Source organism: Trichomycterus rosablanca, chromosome 15 (genome assembly GCF_030014385.1).
Source record: "Trichomycterus rosablanca isolate fTriRos1 chromosome 15, fTriRos1.hap1, whole genome shotgun sequence".
NCBI lineage: Eukaryota > Metazoa > Chordata > Actinopteri > Siluriformes > Trichomycteridae > Trichomycterus > Trichomycterus rosablanca.
In genome coordinates this window covers 22,096,301-22,118,592 of record NC_086002.1, presented here as the reverse complement: position 1 = coordinate 22,118,592, position 22,292 = coordinate 22,096,301, and the positions used below count along the sequence as shown (strand labels likewise).

The window sequence follows — 22,292 nt, the reverse complement described above, 5'->3', positions numbered from 1 at the left end:
AATGTGTGTGTAATGTGTGCATGTGTGTGTAATGTGCGCATGTGTGTGTAATGTGCGCATGTGTATGTAATGTGTGCATGTGTATGTAATGTGTACATGTGTATGTAATGTGTGCATGTGTATGTAATGTGTACATGTGTATGTAATGTGTGCATGTGTGTGTAATGTGTGCATGTGTATGTAATGTGTGCATGTGTATGTAATGTGTGCATGTGTGTGTAATGTGCGCATGTGTGTGTAATGTGTGCATGTGTGTAATGTGTACATGTGTGTGTAATGTGTGCATGTGTGTGTAATGTGTGCATGTGTATGTAATGTGTGCATGTGTGTGTAATGTGTACATGTGTGTGTAATGTGTTCATGTGTATGTAATGTGTGCATGTGTATGTAATGTGTGCATGTGTATGTAATGTGTGCATGTGTATGTAATGTGTACATGTGTATGTAATGTGTGCATGTGTATGTAATGTGTGCATGTGTGTGTAATGTGTACATGTGTGTGTAATGTGTACATGTGTGTGTAATGTGTTCATGTGTATGTAATGTGTGCATGTGTATGTAATGTGTGCATGTGTATGTAATGTGTGCATGTGTATGTAATGTGTACATGTGTATGTAATGTGTGCATGTGTATGTAATGTGTGCATGTGTGTGTAATGTGTACATGTGTGTGTAATGTGTGCATGTGTGTGTAATGTGTGCATGTGTATGTAATGTGTTCATGTGTATGTAATGTGTGCATGTGTATGTAATGTGTGCATGTGTGTGTAATGTGTACATGTGTGTGTAATGTGTGCATGTGTGTGTAATGTGTGCATGTGTGTGTAATGTGCGCATGTGTATGTAATGTGTGCATGTGTATGTAATGTGTACATGTGTATGTAATGTGTGCATGTGTGTGTAATGTGTGCATGTGTATGTAATGTGTTCATGTGTATGTAATGTGTGCATGTGTATGTAATGTGTGCATGTGTGTGTAATGTGTGCATGTGTGTGTAATGTGTGCATGTGTATGTAATGTGTGCATGTGTGTGTAATGTGTGCATGTGTATGTAATGTGTGCATGTGTGTGTAATGTGTACATGTGTATGTAATGTGTGCATGTGTGTGTAATGTGTGCATGTGTATGTAATGTGTGCATGTGTGTGTAATGTGTACATGTGTATGTAATGTGTGCATGTGTGTGTAATGTGTGCATGTGTATGTAATGTGTGCATGTGTGTGTAATGTGTACATGTGTGTGTAATGTGTTCATGTGTATGTAATGTGTGCATGTGTATGTAATGTGTACATGTGTATGTAATGTGTGCATGTGTGTGTAATGTGTGCATGTGTATGTAATGTGTTCATGTGTATGTAATGTGTGCATGTGTATGTAATGTGTGCATGTGTGTGTAATGTGTACATGTGTGTGTAATGTGTACATGTGTGTGTGATGTGTGCATGTGTGTGTAGTGTGTACATGTGTGTGTAATGTGTACATGTGTGTGTAATGTGTGCATGTGTGTGTAATGTGTGCATGTGTGTGTAATGTGCGCATGTGTATGTAATGTGTGCATGTGTATGTAATGTGTACATGTGTATGTAATGTGTGCATGTGTGTGTAATGTGTGCATGTGTATGTAATGTGTTCATGTGTATGTAATGTGTGCATGTGTATGTAATGTGTGCATGTGTGTGTAATGTGTGCATGTGTGTGTAATGTGTGCATGTGTATGTAATGTGTTCATGTGTATGTAATGTGTGCATGTGTGTGTAATGTGTGCATGTGTATGTAATGTGTTCATGTGTATGTAATGTGTGCATGTGTGTGTAATGTGTGCATGTGTATGTAATGTGTTCATGTGTATGTAATGTGTGCATGTGTATGTAATGTGTGCATGTGTGTGTAATGTGTGCATGTGTATGTAATGTGTTCATGTGTATGTAATGTGTGCATGTGTGTGTAATGTGTGCATGTGTATGTAATGTGTTCATGTGTATGTAATGTGTGCATGTGTGTGTAATGTGTGCATGTGTATGTAATGTGTTCATGTGTATGTAATGTGTGCATGTGTATGTAATGTGTGCATGTGTGTGTAATGTGTGCATGTGTATGTAATGTGTTCATGTGTATGTAATGTGTGCATGTGTGTGTAATGTGTGCATGTGTATGTAATGTGTTCATGTGTATGTAATGTGTGCATGTGTGTGTAATGTGTGCATGTGTATGTAATGTGTTCATGTGTATGTAATGTGTGCATGTGTATGTAATGTGTGCATGTGTGTGTAATGTGTGCATGTGTATGTAATGTGTGCATGTGTGTGTAATGTGTACATGTGTGTGTAATGTGTACATGTGTGTGTAATGTGTGCATGTGTATGTAATGTGTGCATGTGTGTGTAATGTGTGCATGTGTATGTAATGTGTGCATGTGTGTGTAATGTGTGCATGTGTATGTAATGTGTGCATGTGTGTGTAATGTGTACATGTGTATGTAATCTGTGCATGTGTGTAATGTGTACATGTGTGTGTAATGTGTGCATGTGTGTGTAATGTGTACATGTGTATGTAATGTGTGCATGTGTGTGTAATGTGTACATGTGTATGTAATGTGTGCATGTGTATGTAATCTGTGCATGTGTGTAATGTGTACATGTGTGTGTAATGTGTACATGTGTGTGTAATGTGTACATGTGTGTGTAATGTGTGCATCTGTGTGTAATGTGTGTGTAATGTGTGCATGTGTGTGTAATGTGTGCATGTGTGTGTAATGTGTACATGTGTGTGTACATGTGTGTGTAATGTGTGCATCTGTGTGTAATGTGTACATGTGTGTGTAATGTGTGCATCTGTGTGTGTAATGTGTGTGTAATGTGTGCATGTGTGTGTAATGTGTACATGTGTGTGTAATGTGTGCATGTGTGTGTAATGTGTACATGTGTGTGTAATGTGTACATGTGTGTGTAATGTGTACATGTGTGTGTAATGTGTGCATGTGTGTGTAATGTGTACATGTGTGTGTAATGTGTACATGTGTGTGTAATGTGTGCATGTGTGTGTAATGTGTGTGTAATGTGTGCATGTGTGTGTAATGTGTGTGTAATGTGTGCATGTGTGTGTAATGTGTGCATGTGTGTGTAATGTGTACATGTGTGTGTAATGTGTGCATGTGTGTGTAATGTGTGTGTAATGTGTGTGTAATGTGTGCATGTGTGTGTAATGTGTGTGTAATGTGTGCATGTGTGTGTAATGTGTACATGTGTGTGTAATGTGTACATGTGTGTGTAATGTGTGCATGTGTGTGTAATGTGTGTGTAATGTGTGTGTAATGTGTGCATGTGTGTGTAATGTGTGTGTAATGTGTGCATGTGTGTGTAATGTGTGCATGTGTGTGTAATGTGTGTGTAATGTGTGCATGTGTGTGTAATGTGTGCATGTGTGTGTAATGTGTATGTAATGTGTGCATCTGTGTGTAATGTGTGTGTAATGTGTGTGTAATGTGTGCATGTGTGTGTAATGTGTGTGTAATGTGTGCATGTGTGTGTAATGTGTACATGTGTGTGTAATGTGTACATGTGTGTGTAATGTGTGCATGTGTGTGTAATGTGTGTGTAATGTGTGTGTAATGTGTGCATGTGTGTGTAATGTGTGTGCATGTGTGTGTAATGTGTGCATGTGTGTGTAATGTGTGCATGTGTGTGTAATGTGTGTATGTGTGTGTAATGTGTACATGTGTGTGTAATGTGTGTGTAATGTGTGCATGTGTGTGTAATGTGTGCATGTGTGTGTAATGTGTGTATGTGTGTGTAATGTGTACATGTGTGTGTAATGTGTGCATGTGTGTGTAATGTGTGTGTAATGTGTGCATGTGTGTGTAATGTGTGTGCATGTGTGTGTAATGTGTGCATGTGTGTGTAATGTGTGTGTAATGTGTGTGTAATTTGTGTATGTGTGTGTAATGTGTGCATGTGTGTGTAATGTGTGCATGTGTGTGTAATGTGTGTGTAATGTGTGTGTAATGTGTGCATGTGTGTGTAATGTGTGCATCTGTGTGTAATGTGTGTGTAATGTGTGTGTAATGTGTGCATGTGTGTGTAATGTGTGTGTAATGTGTGCATGTGTGTGTAATGTGTGCATGTGTGTGTAATGTGTGTGTAATGTGTGTGTAATGTGTGCATGTGTGGGTAATGTGTGCATCTGTGTGTAATGTGTTTGTAATGTGTGTGTAATGTGTGTGTAATGTGTGCATGTGTGTGTAATGTGTGCATGTGTATGTAATGTGTGCATGTGTGTGTAATGTGTGCATGTGTGTGTAGTGTGTGCATGTGTATGTAATGTGTGCATGTGTGTGTAATGTGTGCATGTGTGTGTAGTGTGTGCATGTGTATGTAATGTGTGTGTAATGTGTGCATGTGTGTGTAATGTGCGCATGTGTGTGTAATGTGCGCATGTGTATGTAATGTGTGCATGTGTATGTAATGTGTACATGTGTATGTAATGTGTGCATGTGTATGTAATGTGTGCATGTGTATGTAACACACGCGAGACAGATTGTGTACATGTGTGTGTGTGTGTGTGTGCATGTGCGTGTGTGTGTGCATGTGTGTGTGCATGTGCGTGTGTGTGTGCGTGTGTTGTGTGCATATGTGTGTGTGTACATGTGCGTGCGTTGTGTGTGTGCATGTGTGTAATGTGTACTGTGTGTGTAATGTGCATGTGTGTATGTGTGCTTGTGTGATGTAATGTGTGCATGTGTGTGTAATGTGTACATGTGTGTGTAATGTGTGCATGTGTGTGTAATGTGCGCATGTGTGTGTAATGTGTGCATGTGTGTAATGTGTACATGTGTATGTAATGTGTGCATGTGTATGTAATGTGTGCATGTGTGTGTAATGTGTGCATGTGTATGTAATGTGTTCATGTGTATGTAATGTGTGCATGTGTATGTAATGTGTGCATGTGTGTGTAATGTGTGCATGTGTGTGTAATGTGTGCATGTGTATGTAATGTGTTCATGTGTATGTAATGTGTGCATGTGTGTGTAATGTGTGCATGTGTATGTAATGTGTGCATGTGTGTGTAATGTGTGCATGTGTATGTAATGTGTGCATGTGTGTGTAATGTGTACATGTGTATGTAATGTGTGCATGTGTGTGTAATGTGTGCATGTGTATGTAATGTGTGCATGTGTGTGTAATGTGTACATGTGTATGTAATGTGTGCATGTGTGTGTAATGTGTGCATGTGTATGTAATGTGTGCATGTGTGTGTAATGTGTACATGTGTGTGTAATGTGTTCATGTGTATGTAATGTGTGCATGTGTATGTAATGTGTGCATGTGTATGTAATGTGTGCATGTGTATGTAATGTGTACATGTGTATGTAATGTGTGCATGTGTGTGTAATGTGTGCATGTGTATGTAATGTGTGCATGTGTATGTAATGTGTGCATGTGTATGTAATGTGTGCATGTGTGTGTAATGTGTGCATGTGTGTGTAATGTGTACATGTGTGTGTAATGTGTGCATGTGTGTGTAATGTGTGCATGTGTGTGTAATGTGCGCATGTGTATGTAATGTGTGCATGTGTATGTAATGTGTACATGTGTATGTAATGTGTGCATGTGTGTGTAATGTGTGCATGTGTATGTAATGTGTTCATGTGTATGTAATGTGTGCATGTGTATGTAATGTGTGCATGTGTGTGTAATGTGTGCATGTGTGTGTAATGTGTGCATGTGTATGTAATGTGTTCATGTGTATGTAATGTGTGCATGTGTGTGTAATGTGTGCATGTGTATGTAATGTGTGCATGTGTGTGTAATGTGTGCATGTGTATGTAATGTGTGCATGTGTGTGTAATGTGTACATGTGTGTGTAATGTGTACATGTGTGTGTAATGTGTGCATGTGTATGTAATGTGTGCATGTGTGTGTAATGTGTGCATGTGTATGTAATGTGTGCATGTGTGTGTAATGTGTGCATGTGTATGTAATGTGTGCATGTGTGTGTAATGTGTACATGTGTATGTAATCTGTGCATGTGTGTAATGTGTACATGTGTGTGTAATGTGTGCATGTGTATGTAATGTGTGCATGTGTGTGTAATGTGTACATGTGTATGTAATGTGTGCATGTGTGTGTAATGTGTACATGTGTGTGTAATGTGTACATGTGTGTGTAATGTGTGCATGTGTATGTAATGTGTGCATGTGTGTGTAATGTGTGCATGTGTGTGTAATGTGTACATGTGTATGTAATCTGTGCATGTGTGTAATGTGTACATGTGTGTGTAATGTGTGCATGTGTATGTAATGTGTGCATGTGTGTGTAATGTGTACATGTGTATGTAATGTGTGCATGTGTGTGTAATGTGTACATGTGTGTGTAATGTGTGTGTAATGTGTGTGCATGTGTGTGTAATGTGTGCATGTGTGTGTAATGTGTGTGTAATGTGTGCATGTGTGTGTAATGTGTACATGTGTATGTAATCTGTGCATGTGTGTAATGTGTACATGTGTGTGTAATGTGTGCATGTGTATGTAATCTGTGCATGTGTGTAATGTGTACATGTGTGTGTAATGTGTGCATGTGTATGTAATGTGTGCATGTGTGTGTAATGTGTACATGTGTATGTAATGTGTGCATGTGTGTGTAATGTGTACATGTGTGTGTAATGTGTGTGTAATGTGTGTGCATGTGTGTGTAATGTGTGCATGTGTGTGTAATGTGTGTGTAATGTGTGCATGTGTGTGTAATGTGTGTGTAATGTGTGTGTAATGTGTGCATGTGTGTGTAATTTGTGTATGTGTGTGTAATGTGTGCATGTGTGTGTAATGTGTGCATGTGTGTGTAATGTGTGCATCTGTGTGTAATGTGTGTGTAATGTGTGTGTAATGTGTGCATGTGTGTGTATTGTGTGCATGTATGTGTAATGTGTGCATCTGTGTGTAATGTGTGTGTAATGTGTGTGTAATGTGTGCATGTGTGTGTAATGTGTGCATGTGTGTGTAATGTGTGCATGTGTGTGTAATGTGTACATGTGTGTGTAATGTGTACATGTGTGTGTACATGTGTGTGCAATGTGTGCATGTGTGTGTAATGTGTGCATCTGTGTGTAATGTGTACATGTGTGTGTAATGTGTACATGTGTGTGTACATGTGTGTGCAATGTGTGCATGTGTGTGTAATGTGTGCATGTGTGTGTAATGTGTACATGTGTGTGTAATGTGTACATGTAATGTGTACATGTGTATGTAATGTGTGCATGTGTGTGTAATGTGTGCATGTGTATGTAATGTGTACATGTGTGTGTAATGTGTGCATGTGTATGTAATGTGTGCATGTGTGTGTAATGTGTGCATGTGTGTGTAATGTGTGCATGTGTGTGTAATGTGTGCATGTGTATGTAATGTGTACATGTGTATGTAATGTGTACATGTGTATGTAATGTGTGCATGTGTGTGTAATGTGTGCATGTGTGTGTAATGTGTGCATGTGTATGTAATCTGTGCATGTGTGTAATGTGTACATGTGTGTGTAATGTGTACATGTGTGTGTACATGTGTACATGTGTGTGTAATGTGTGTATGTAATCTGTGCATGTGTGTAATGGGTGCGTGTGTGTGCGTGTTTTAAGCAACAGTAACTCACTATAGTTCCTTTAGGTTACATTGTGGATCCTCCTGTAGATCTTTGAGCAGTTTTACTCCTGATTCTCCTGGATGATTGAGGTTCAGATGCAGTTCTCTCAGATGTGATGATGGATTTGATTTCAGAGCTGAAGCCAGAGCAGTAAAACCTTCATCTGTAATACTGCAGCTCCTCAACCTGCAGAATAAAATCATTTAATAAAAATCATACATCATCTTCTCCCACCTCCTCCTCCATCTCCATTCAGATCCACAACCAGACAACATCACTGAGAAATCTTCAACATGTAAAACTATTCTATTATATTAATGATAAAGTGTTTTATCTTGTATGAGAAAGATGAGTAAAATATCAAACTCCTACACACATCAATATCAGTTTCTGTATGAATGATCTTCTGTATCTACAGTGTAAAAGTGAAGATCTTACTCCAGTATCTCCAGTTTACAGTGTGGATTCTCCAGTCCAGCAGAGAGCAGCTTCACTCCTGAATCCTTCAGTTTATTGTAACTCAGGTTCAGATGTTTCAGACTGGAGGAGTTTAAACTGAGAACTGAGGACAGAACTTCACAACTTTTCTCTGTTAGATCACAACCCCACAACCTGGAGAGAAATAATCAGATCAATCAGAGAAAGTAGCAGATCTGATAATATTACCCAGAATGCATTGCAAATGAAAGTGAAAGCAGTTCAACTGATGATGCTGAATCTGTAATTGTTCCAAAGTGAGTGTAAAATGTGATTTCAGACTTAAAATGGATTCCACATTTTAAATGCACTTTCACAGTTCAAATGTGGGATCTTCAGTAGATCTAGTGGTGTTAAACTCCTAATATACAGTGTATCACAAAAGTGAGTACACCCCTCACATTTCTGCAAATATTTCATTATATATTTTCATGGGACAACACTATAAACATGAAACTTGGATATAACTTCGAGTAGTCAGTGTACAACTTGTATAGCAGTGTAGATTTACTGTCTTCTGAAAATAACTCAACACACAGCCATTAATGTCTAAATGGCTGGCAACATAAGTGAGTACACCCCACAGTGAACATGTCCAAATTGTGCCCAAAGTGTCAATATTTTGTGTGACCACCATTATTATCCAGCACTGCCTTAACCCTCCTGGGCATGGAATTCACCAGAGCTGCACAGGTTGCTACTGGAATCCTCTTCCACTCCTCCATGATGACATCACGGAGCTGGTGGATGTTAGACACCTTGAACTCCTCCACCTTCCACTTGAGGATGCGCCACAGGTGCTCAATTGGGTTTAGTCCATCACCTTTACCTTCAGCTTCCTCAGCAAGGCAGTTGTCATCTTGGAGGTTGTGTAGTGTGTGCATGTGTATGTAATGTGTGCATGTGTGTGTAATGTGTGCATGTGTGTGTAGTGTGTGCATGTGTATGTAATGTGTGCATGTGTGTGTAATGTGTGCATGTGTGTGTAGTGTGTGCATGTGTATGTAATGTGTGTGTAATGTGTGCATGTGTGTGTAATGTGCGCATGTGTGTGTAATGTGCGCATGTGTATGTAATGTGTGCATGTGTATGTAATGTGTGCATGTGTGTGTAATGTGTACATGTGTGTGTAATGTGTGCATGTGTATGTAATGTGTACATGTGTATGTAATGTGTACATGTGTATGTAATGTGTGCATGTGTATGTAATGTGTGCATGTGTATGTAATGTGTACATGTGTATGTAATGTGTGCATGTGTGTGTAATGTGTACATGTGTATGTAATGTGTACATGTGTATGTAATGTGTACATGTGTATGTAATGTGTGCATGTGTGTGTAATGTGTACATGTGTATGTAATGTGTGCATGTGTGTGTAATGTGTACATGTGTATGTAATGTGTGCATGTGTATGTAATGTGTACATGTGTGTGTAATGTGTGCATGTGTGTGTAATGTGTGCATGTGTATGTAATGTGTACATGTGTATGTAATGTGTACATGTGTATGTAATGTGTGCATGTGTGTGTAATGTGTACATGTGTATGTAATGTGTGCATGTGTATGTAATGTGTGCATGTGTATGTAATGTGTGCATGTGTGTGTAATGTGTGCATGTGTATGTAATGTGTGCATGTGTATGTAATGTGTACATGTGTGTGTAATGTGTGCATGTGTGTGTAATGTGTGCATGTGTATGTAATGTGTGCATGTGTGTGTAATGTGTGCATGTGTGTGTAATGTGTGCATGTGTGTGTAATGTGTGCATGTGTATGTAATGTGTGCATGTGTGTGTAATGTGTGCATGTGTGTGTAATGTGTGCATGTGTATGTAATGTGTGCATGTGTGTGTGCATGTGTGTGTAATGTGTACATGTGTGTGTAATGTGTGCATGTGTGTGTAATGTGTGCATGTGTATGTAATGTGTGCATGTGTGTGTAATGTGTGCATGTGTGTGTAATGTGTGCATGTGTATGTAATGTGTGCATGTGTGTGTAATGTGTGCATGTGTGTGTAATGTGTGCATGTGTATGTAATGTGTGCATGTGTGTGTAATGTGTGCATGTGTATGTAATGTGTGCATGTGTATGTAATGTGTGCATGTGTGTGTAATGTGTGCATGTGTGTGTAGTGTGTGCATGTGTATGTAATGTGTGCATGTGTGTGTAATGTGTGCATGTGTGTGTAGTGTGTGCATGTGTATGTAATGTGTGCATGTGTGTGTAATGTGTGTGTAGTGTGTGCATGTGTATGTAATGTGTGTGTAATGTGTGCATGTGTGTGTAATGTGCGCATGTGTGTGTAATGTGCGCATGTGTATGTAATGTGTGCATGTGTATGTAATGTGTGCATGTGTATGTAATGTGTGCATGTGTATGTAATGTGTACATGTGTGTGTAATGTGTGCATGTGTATGTAATGTGTGCATGTGTATGTAATGTGTGCATGTGTGTGTAATGTGTGCATGTGTGTAATGTGTACATGTGTGTGTAATGTGTGCATGTGTATGTAATGTGTGCATGTGTATGTAATGTGTGCATGTGTATGTAATGTGTGCATGTGTATGTAATGTGTGCATGTGTATGTAATGTGTACATGTGTATGTAATGTGTGCATGTGTATGTAATGTGTGCATGTGTATGTAATGTGTGCATGTGTATGTAATGTGTGCATGTGTATGTAATGTGTATGTAATGTGTGCATGTGTGTGTAGTGTGTGCATGTGTATGTAATGTGTATGTAATGTGTACATGTGTGTGTAATGTGTGCATGTGTGTGTAATGTGTGCATGTGTATGTAATGTGTACATGTGTATGTAATGTGTGCATGTGTATGTAATGTGTGCATGTGTATGTAATGTGTATGTAATGTGTGCATGTGTGTGTAGTGTGTGCATGTGTATGTAATGTGTATGTAATGTGTACATGTGTGTGTAATGTGTATGTAATGTGTGCATGTGTGTGTAGTGTGTGCATGTGTATGTAATGTGTATGTAATGTGTACATGTGTGTGTAATGTGTGCATGTGTATGTAATGTGTGCATGTGTATGTAATGTGTGCATCTGTGTGTAATGTGTGCATGTGTATGTAATGTGTGCATGTGTATGTAATGTGTGCATGTGTGTGTAATGTGTGTGCATGTGTGTGTAATGTGTGCATGTGTATGTAATGTGTGCATGTGTATGTAATGTGTGCATGTGTATGTAATGTGTGCATGTGTGTGTAATGTGCGCATGTGTGTGTAATGTGTGCATGTGTGTAATGTGTACATGTGTGTGTAATGTGTGCATGTGTATGTAATGTGTGCATGTGTGTGTAATGTGTGCATGTGTATGTAATGTGTGCATGTGTATGTAATGTGTGCATGTGTATGTAATGTGTGCATGTGTGTGTAATGTGCGCATGTGTGTGTAATGTGTGCATGTGTGTAATGTGTACATGTGTGTGTAATGTGTGCATGTGTATGTAATGTGTGCATGTGTATGTAATGTGTGCATGTGTATGTAATGTGTACATGTGTATGTAATGTGTGCATGTGTGTGTAATGTGTGCATGTGTATGTAATGTGTACATGTGTATGTAATGTGTGCATGTGTATGTAATGTGTGCATGTGTATGTAATGTGTGCATGTGTGTGTAATGTGTGCATGTGTGTGTAATGTGCGCATGTGTGTGTAATGTGTGCATGTGTATGTAATGTGTGCATGTGTATGTAATGTGTGCATGTGTGTGTAATGTGTGCATGTGTGTGTAATGTGTGCATGTGTGTGTAATGTGTGCATGTGTGTGTAATGTGCGCATGTGTGTGTAATGTGTGCATGTGTATGTAATGTGTGCATGTGTATGTAATGTGTGCATGTGTATGTAATGTGTGCATGTGTATGTAATGTGTACATGTGTATGTAATCTGTGCATGTGTGTAATGTGTACATGTGTGTGTAATGTGTGCATGTGTGTAATGTGTACATGTGTGTGTAATGTGTGCATGTGTATGTAATGTGTGCATGTGTGTGTAATGTGTGCATGTGTATGTAATGTGTTCATGTGTATGTAATGTGTGCATGTGTGTAATGTGTACATGTGTATGTAATGTGTGCATGTGTGTGTAATGTGTGCATGTGTGTGTAATGTGTGCATGTGTATGTAATGTGTGCATGTGTATGTAATGTGTGCATGTGTATATAATGTGTACATGTGTGTGTAATGTGTACATGTGTATGTAATGTGTGCATGTGTGTGTAATGTGTGCATGTGTATGTAATGTGTGCATGTGTATGTAATGTGTGTGTAATGTGTGTGTAATGTGTACATGTGTATGTAATCTGTGCATGTGTGTAATGTGTACATGTGTGTGTAATGTGTGCATGTGTATGTAATGTGTGCATGTGTGTGTAATGTGTACATGTGTATGTAATGTGTGCATGTGTGTGTAATGTGTACATGTGTGTGTAATGTGTGTGTAATGTGTGTGTAATGTGTGCATGTGTGTGTAATGTGTGCATGTGTGTGTAATGTGTGTGTAATGTGTGCATGTGTGTGTAATGTGTGTGTAATGTGTGTGTAATGTGTGCATGTGTGTGTAATTTGTGTATGTGTGTGTAATGTGTGCATGTGTGTGTAATGTGTGCATGTGTGTGTAATGTGTGCATCTGTGTGTAATGTGTGTGTAATGTGTGTGTAATGTGTGCATGTGTGTGTATTGTGTGCATGTATGTGTAATGTGTGCATCTGTGTGTAATGTGTGTGTAATGTGTGTGTAATGTGTGTGTAATGTGTGTGTAATGTGTGCATGTGTGTGTAATGTGTGCATGTGTGTGTAATGTGTACATGTGTGTGTAATGTGTACATGTGTGTGTAATGTGTGCATGTGTGTGTAATGTGTGTGTAATGTGTGTGTAATGTGTGCATGTGTGTGTAATGTGTGTGTAATGTGTGCATGTGTGTGTAATGTGTACATGTGTGTGTAATGTGTACATGTGTGTGTAATGTGTGCATGTGTGTGTAATGTGTGTGTAATGTGTGTGTAATGTGTGCATGTGTGTGTAATGTGTGTGTAATGTGTGCATGTGTGTGTAATGTGTACATGTGTGTGTAATGTGTACATGTGTGTGTAATGTGTGCATGTGTGTGTAATGTGTATGTAATGTGTGCATCTGTGTGTAATGTGTGTGTAATGTGTGTGTAATGTGTGCATGTGTGTGTAATGTGTGTGTAATGTGTGCATGTGTGTGTAATGTGTACATGTGTGTGTAATGTGTACATGTGTGTGTAATGTGTGCATGTGTGTGTAATGTGTGTGTAATGTGTGTGTAATGTGTGCATGTGTGTGTAATGTGTGTGCATGTGTGTGTAATGTGTGCATGTGTGTGTAATGTGTGCATGTGTGTGTAATGTGTGTATGTGTGTGTAATGTGTACATGTGTGTGTAATGTGTGTGTAATGTGTGCATGTGTGTGTAATGTGTGCATGTGTGTGTAATGTGTGTATGTGTGTGTAATGTGTACATGTGTGTGTAATGTGTGCATGTGTGTGTAATGTGTGTGTAATGTGTGCATGTGTGTGTAATGTGTGTGCATGTGTGTGTAATGTGTGTGTAATGTGTGTGTAATTTGTGTATGTGTGTGTAATGTGTGCATGTGTGTGTAATGTGTGCATGTGTGTGTAATGTGTGTGTAATGTGTGTGTAATGTGTGCATGTGTGTGTAATGTGTGCATCTGTGTGTAATGTGTGTGTAATGTGTGTGTAATGTGTGCATGTGTGTGTAATGTGTGTGTAATGTGTGCATGTGTGTGTAATGTGTGCATGTGTGTGTAATGTGTGTGTAATGTGTGTGTAATGTGTGCATGTGTGGGTAATGTGTGCATCTGTGTGTAATGTGTTTGTAATGTGTGTGTAATGTGTGCATGTGTGTGTAGTGTGTGCATGTGTATGTAATGTGTGCATGTGTGTGTAATGTGTGCATGTGTGTGTAGTGTGTGCATGTGTATGTAATGTGTGTGTAATGTGTGCATGTGTGTGTAATGTGCGCATGTGTGTGTAATGTGCGCATGTGTATGTAATGTGTGCATGTGTATGTAATGTGTACATGTGTATGTAATGTGTGCATGTGTATGTAATGTGTACATGTGTATGTAATGTGTGCATGTGTGTGTAATGTGTGCATGTGTATGTAATGTGTGCATGTGTATGTAATGTGTGCATGTGTGTGTAATGTGTGCATGTGTGTGTAATGTGTGCATGTGTGTAATGTGTACATGTGTGTGTAATGTGTGCATGTGTGTGTAATGTGTGCATGTGTATGTAATGTGTGCATGTGTGTGTAATGTGTACATGTGTGTGTAATGTGTTCATGTGTATGTAATGTGTGCATGTGTATGTAATGTGTGCATGTGTATGTAATGTGTGCATGTGTATGTAATGTGTACATGTGTATGTAATGTGTGCATGTGTATGTAATGTGTGCATGTGTGTGTAATGTGTACATGTGTGTGTAATGTGTTCATGTGTATGTAATGTGTGCATGTGTATGTAATGTGTGCATGTGTATGTAATGTGTGCATGTGTATGTAATGTGTACATGTGTATGTAATGTGTGCATGTGTATGTAATGTGTGCATGTGTGTGTAATGTGTACATGTGTGTGTAATGTGTGCATGTGTGTGTAATGTGTGCATGTGTATGTAATGTGTTCATGTGTATGTAATGTGTGCATGTGTATGTAATGTGTGCATGTGTGTGTAATGTGTACATGTGTGTGTAATGTGTGCATGTGTGTGTAATGTGTGCATGTGTGTGTAATGTGCGCATGTGTATGTAATGTGTGCATGTGTATGTAATGTGTACATGTGTATGTAATGTGTGCATGTGTGTGTAATGTGTGCATGTGTATGTAATGTGTTCATGTGTATGTAATGTGTGCATGTGTATGTAATGTGTGCATGTGTGTGTAATGTGTGCATGTGTGTGTAATGTGTGCATGTGTATGTAATGTGTGCATGTGTGTGTAATGTGTGCATGTGTATGTAATGTGTGCATGTGTGTGTAATGTGTACATGTGTATGTAATGTGTGCATGTGTGTGTAATGTGTGCATGTGTATGTAATGTGTGCATGTGTGTGTAATGTGTACATGTGTATGTAATGTGTGCATGTGTGTGTAATGTGTGCATGTGTATGTAATGTGTGCATGTGTGTGTAATGTGTACATGTGTGTGTAATGTGTTCATGTGTATGTAATGTGTGCATGTGTATGTAATGTGTACATGTGTATGTAATGTGTGCATGTGTGTGTAATGTGTGCATGTGTATGTAATGTGTTCATGTGTATGTAATGTGTGCATGTGTATGTAATGTGTGCATGTGTGTGTAATGTGTACATGTGTGTGTAATGTGTACATGTGTGTGTGATGTGTGCATGTGTGTGTAGTGTGTACATGTGTGTGTAATGTGTACATGTGTGTGTAATGTGTGCATGTGTGTGTAATGTGTGCATGTGTGTGTAATGTGCGCATGTGTATGTAATGTGTGCATGTGTATGTAATGTGTACATGTGTATGTAATGTGTGCATGTGTGTGTAATGTGTGCATGTGTATGTAATGTGTTCATGTGTATGTAATGTGTGCATGTGTATGTAATGTGTGCATGTGTGTGTAATGTGTGCATGTGTGTGTAATGTGTGCATGTGTATGTAATGTGTTCATGTGTATGTAATGTGTGCATGTGTGTGTAATGTGTGCATGTGTATGTAATGTGTTCATGTGTATGTAATGTGTGCATGTGTGTGTAATGTGTGCATGTGTATGTAATGTGTTCATGTGTATGTAATGTGTGCATGTGTATGTAATGTGTGCATGTGTGTGTAATGTGTGCATGTGTATGTAATGTGTTCATGTGTATGTAATGTGTGCATGTGTGTGTAATGTGTGCATGTGTATGTAATGTGTTCATGTGTATGTAATGTGTGCATGTGTGTGTAATGTGTGCATGTGTATGTAATGTGTTCATGTGTATGTAATGTGTGCATGTGTATGTAATGTGTGCATGTGTGTGTAATGTGTGCATGTGTATGTAATGTGTTCATGTGTATGTAATGTGTGCATGTGTGTGTAATGTGTGCATGTGTATGTAATGTGTTCATGTGTATGTAATGTGTGCATGTGTGTGTAATGTGTGCATGTGTATGTAATGTGTTCATGTGTATGTAATGTGTGCATGTGTATGTAATGTGTGCATGTGTGTGTAATGTGTGCATGTGTATGTAATGTGTGCATGTGTGTGTAATGTGTACATGTGTGTGTAATGTGTACATGTGTGTGTAATGTGTGCATGTGTATGTAATGTGTGCATGTGTGTGTAATGTGTGCATGTGTATGTAATGTGTGCATGTGTGTGTAATGTGTGCATGTGTATGTAATGTGTGCATGTGTGTGTAATGTGTACATGTGTATGTAATCTGTGCATGTGTGTAATGTGTACATGTGTGTGTAATGTGTGCATGTGTGTGTAATGTGTACATGTGTATGTAATGTGTGCATGTGTGTGTAATGTGTACATGTGTATGTAATGTGTGCATGTGTATGTAATCTGTGCATGTGTGTAATGTGTACATGTGTGTGTAATGTGTACATGTGTGTGTAATGTGTACATGTGTGTGTAATGTGTGCATCTGTGTGTAATGTGTGTGTAATGTGTGCATGTGTGTGTAATGTGTGCATGTGTGTGTAATGTGTACATGTGTGTGTACATGTGTGTGTAATGTGTGCATCTGTGTGTAATGTGTACATGTGTGTGTAATGTGTGCATCTGTGTGTGTAATGTGTGTGTAATGTGTGCATGTGTGTGTAATGTGTACATGTGTGTGTAATGTGTGCATGTGTGTGTAATGTGTACATGTGTGTGTAATGTGTACATGTGTGTGTAATGTGTACATGTGTGTGTAATGTGTGCATGTGTGTGTAATGTGTACATGTGTGTGTAATGTGTACATGTGTGTGTAATGTGTGCATGTGTGTGTAATGTGTGTGTAATGTGTGCATGTGTGTGTAATGTGTGTGTAATGTGTGCATGTGTGTGTAATGTGTGCATGTGTGTGTAATGTGTACATGTGTGTGTAATGTGTGCATGTGTGTGTAATGTGTGTGTAATGTGTGTGTAATGTGTGCATGTGTGTGTAATGTGTGTGTAATGTGTGCATGTGTGTGTAATGTGTACATGTGTGTGTAATGTGTACATGTGTGTGTAATGTGTGCATGTGTGTGTAATGTGTGTGTAATGTGTGTGTAATGTGTGCATGTGTGTGTAATGTGTGTGTAATGTGTGCATGTGTGTGTAATGTGTGCATGTGTGTGTAATGTGTGTGTAATGTGTGCATGTGTGTGTAATGTGTGCATGTGTGTGTAATGTGTATGTAATGTGTGCATCTGTGTGTAATGTGTGTGTAATGTGTGTGTAATGTGTGCATGTGTGTGTAATGTGTGTGTAATGTGTGCATGTGTGTGTAATGTGTACATGTGTGTGTAATGTGTACATGTGTGTGTAATGTGTGCATGTGTGTGTAATGTGTGTGTAATGTGTGTGTAATGTGTGCATGTGTGTGTAATGTGTGTGCATGTGTGTGTAATGTGTGCATGTGTGTGTAATGTGTGCATGTGTGTGTAATGTGTGTATGTGTGTGTAATGTGTACATGTGTGTGTAATGTGTGTGTAATGTGTGCATGTGTGTGTAATGTGTGCATGTGTGTGTAATGTGTGTATGTGTGTGTAATGTGTACATGTGTGTGTAATGTGTGCATGTGTGTGTAATGTGTGTGTAATGTGTGCATGTGTGTGTAATGTGTGTGCATGTGTGTGTAATGTGTGCATGTGTGTGTAATGTGTGTGTAATGTGTGTGTAATTTGTGTATGTGTGTGTAATGTGTGCATGTGTGTGTAATGTGTGCATGTGTGTGTAATGTGTGTGTAATGTGTGTGTAATGTGTGCATGTGTGTGTAATGTGTGCATCTGTGTGTAATGTGTGTGTAATGTGTGTGTAATGTGTGCATGTGTGTGTAATGTGTGTGTAATGTGTGCATGTGTGTGTAATGTGTGCATGTGTGTGTAATGTGTGTGTAATGTGTGTGTAATGTGTGCATGTGTGGGTAATGTGTGCATCTGTGTGTAATGTGTTTGTAATGTGTGTGTAATGTGTGTGTAATGTGTGCATGTGTGTGTAATGTGTGCATGTGTATGTAATGTGTGCATGTGTGTGTAATGTGTGCATGTGTGTGTAGTGTGTGCATGTGTATGTAATGTGTGCATGTGTGTGTAATGTGTGCATGTGTGTGTAGTGTGTGCATGTGTATGTAATGTGTGTGTAATGTGTGCATGTGTGTGTAATGTGCGCATGTGTGTGTAATGTGCGCATGTGTATGTAATGTGTGCATGTGTATGTAATGTGTACATGTGTATGTAATGTGTGCATGTGTATGTAATGTGTGCATGTGTATGTAATGTGTGCATGTGTATGTAATGTGTACATGTGTATGTAATGTGTGCATGTGTGTGTAATGTGTGCATGTGTATGTAATGTGTGCATGTGTATGTAATGTGTGCATGTGTGTGTAATGTGCGCATGTGTGTGTAATGTGTGCATGTGTGTAATGTGTACATGTGTGTGTAATGTGTGCATGTGTGTGTAATGTGTGCATGTGTATGTAATGTGTGCATGTGTGTGTAATGTGTACATGTGTGTGTAATGTGTGCATGTGTGTGTAATGTGCGCATGTGTGTGTAATGTGTGCATGTGTGTAATGTGTACATGTGTATGTAATGTGTGCATGTGTATGTAATGTGTGCATGTGTGTGTAATGTGTGCATGTGTATGTAATGTGTTCATGTGTATGTAATGTGTGCATGTGTATGTAATGTGTGCATGTGTGTGTAATGTGTGCATGTGTGTGTAATGTGTGCATGTGTATGTAATGTGTTCATGTGTATGTAATGTGTGCATGTGTGTGTAATGTGTGCATGTGTATGTAATGTGTGCATGTGTGTGTAATGTGTGCATGTGTATGTAATGTGTGCATGTGTGTGTAATGTGTACATGTGTATGTAATGTGTGCATGTGTGTGTAATGTGTGCATGTGTATGTAATGTGTGCATGTGTGTGTAATGTGTACATGTGTATGTAATGTGTGCATGTGTGTGTAATGTGTGCATGTGTATGTAATGTGTGCATGTGTGTGTAATGTGTACATGTGTGTGTAATGTGTTCATGTGTATGTAATGTGTGCATGTGTATGTAATGTGTGCATGTGTATGTAATGTGTGCATGTGTATGTAATGTGTACATGTGTATGTAATGTGTGCATGTGTGTGTAATGTGTGCATGTGTATGTAATGTGTTCATGTGTATGTAATGTGTGCATGTGTATGTAATGTGTGCATGTGTGTGTAATGTGTACATGTGTGTGTAATGTGTGCATGTGTGTGTAATGTGTGCATGTGTGTGTAATGTGCGCATGTGTATGTAATGTGTGCATGTGTATGTAATGTGTACATGTGTATGTAATGTGTGCATGTGTGTGTAATGTGTGCATGTGTATGTAATGTGTTCATGTGTATGTAATGTGTGCATGTGTATGTAATGTGTGCATGTGTGTGTAATGTGTGCATGTGTGTGTAATGTGTGCATGTGTATGTAATGTGTTCATGTGTATGTAATGTGTGCATGTGTGTGTAATGTGTGCATGTGTATGTAATGTGTGCATGTGTGTGTAATGTGTGCATGTGTATGTAATGTGTGCATGTGTGTGTAATGTGTACATGTGTGTGTAATGTGTACATGTGTGTGTAATGTGTGCATGTGTATGTAATGTGTGCATGTGTGTGTAATGTGTGCATGTGTATGTAATGTGTGCATGTGTGTGTAATGTGTGCATGTGTATGTAATGTGTGCATGTGTGTGTAATGTGTACATGTGTATGTAATCTGTGCATGTGTGTAATGTGTACATGTGTGTGTAATGTGTGCATGTGTATGTAATGTGTGCATGTGTGTGTAATGTGTACATGTGTATGTAATGTGTGCATGTGTGTGTAATGTGTACATGTGTGTGTAATGTGTACATGTGTGTGTAATGTGTGCATGTGTATGTAATGTGTGCATGTGTGTGTAATGTGTGCATGTGTGTGTAATGTGTACATGTGTATGTAATCTGTGCATGTGTGTAATGTGTACATGTGTGTGTAATGTGTGCATGTGTATGTAATGTGTGCATGTGTGTGTAATGTGTACATGTGTATGTAATGTGTGCATGTGTGTGTAATGTGTACATGTGTGTGTAATGTGTGTGTAATGTGTGTGCATGTGTGTGTAATGTGTGCATGTGTGTGTAATGTGTGTGTAATGTGTGCATGTGTGTGTAATGTGTACATGTGTATGTAATCTGTGCATGTGTGTAATGTGTACATGTGTGTGTAATGTGTGCATGTGTATGTAATCTGTGCATGTGTGTAATGTGTACATGTGTGTGTAATGTGTGCATGTGTATGTAATGTGTGCATGTGTGTGTAATGTGTACATGTGTATGTAATGTGTGCATGTGTGTGTAATGTGTACATGTGTGTGTAATGTGTGTGTAATGTGTGTGCATGTGTGTGTAATGTGTGCATGTGTGTGTAATGTGTGTGTAATGTGTGCATGTGTGTGTAATGTGTGTGTAATGTGTGTGTAATGTGTGCATGTGTGTGTAATTTGTGTATGTGTGTGTAATGTGTGCATGTGTGTGTAATGTGTGCATGTGTGTGTAATGTGTGCATCTGTGTGTAATGTGTGTGTAATGTGTGTGTAATGTGTGCATGTGTGTGTATTGTGTGCATGTATGTGTAATGTGTGCATCTGTGTGTAATGTGTGTGTAATGTGTGTGTAATGTGTGCATGTGTGTGTAATGTGTGCATGTGTGTGTAATGTGTGCATGTGTGTGTAATGTGTACATGTGTGTGTAATGTGTACATGTGTGTGTACATGTGTGTGCAATGTGTGCATGTGTGTGTAATGTGTGCATCTGTGTGTAATGTGTACATGTGTGTGTAATGTGTACATGTGTGTGTACATGTGTGTGCAATGTGTGCATGTGTGTGTAATGTGTGCATGTGTGTGTAATGTGTACATGTGTGTGTAATGTGTACATGTGTGTGTACATGTGTGTGCAATGTGTGCATGTGTGTGTAATGTGTGCATCTGTGTGTAATGTGTGCATGTGTGTGTAATGTGTGCATGTGTGTAATGTGTACATGTGTGTGTAATGTGTGCATGTGTGTGTAATGTGTGCATGTGTATGTAATGTGTGCATGTGTATGTAATGTGTACATGTGTATGTAATGTGTGCATGTGTATGTAATGTGTGCATGTGTATGTAATGTGTGCATGTGTATGTAATGTGTACATGTGTATGTAATGTGTACATGTGTATGTAATGTGTGCATGTGTATGTAATGTGTGCATGTGTATGTAATGTGTGCATGTGTATGTAATGTGTACATGTGTATGTAATGTGTACATGTGTATGTAATGTGTGCATGTGTATGTAATGTGTGCATGTGTATGTAATGTGTACATGTGTATGTAATGTGTGCATGTGTGTGTAATGTGTGCATGTGTATGTAATGTGTACATGTGTATGTAATGTGTGCATGTGTATGTAATGTGTGCATGTGTGTGTAATGTGTGCATGTGTATGTAATGTGTGCATGTGTATGTAATGTGTACATGTGTATGTAATGTGTGCATGTGTATGTAATGTGTGCATGTGTATGTAATGTGTGCATGTGTGTGTAGTGTGTGCATGTGTATGTAATGTGTGCATGTGTATGTAATGTGTGCATGTGTGTGTAATGTGTGCATGTGTATGTAATGTGTGCATGTGTGTGTAATGTGTGCATGTGTGTGTAATGTGTGCATGTGTGTGTAATGTGCGCATGTGTGTGTAATGTGTGCATGTGTATGTAATGTGTACATGTGTATGTAATGTGTACATGTGTATGTAATGTGTGCATGTGTGTGTAATGTGTGCATGTGTATGTAATGTGTGCATGTGTATGTAATGTGTGCATGTGTGTGTAATGTGTGCATGTGTGTGTAATGTGTGCATGTGTGTGTAATGTGTGCATGTGTATGTAATGTGTACATGTGTATGTAATGTGTACA

General features: G+C 38.7%; 1 pseudogene; it reads right to left on the bottom strand.

Moving 5' to 3' along the window:
• Positions 1–7,471: 7,471 nt before the first annotated feature.
• Positions 7,472–22,292, bottom strand: part of LOC134329105 (NACHT, LRR and PYD domains-containing protein 3-like) — a 40,682-nt pseudogene continuing 25,861 nt past the window's right edge.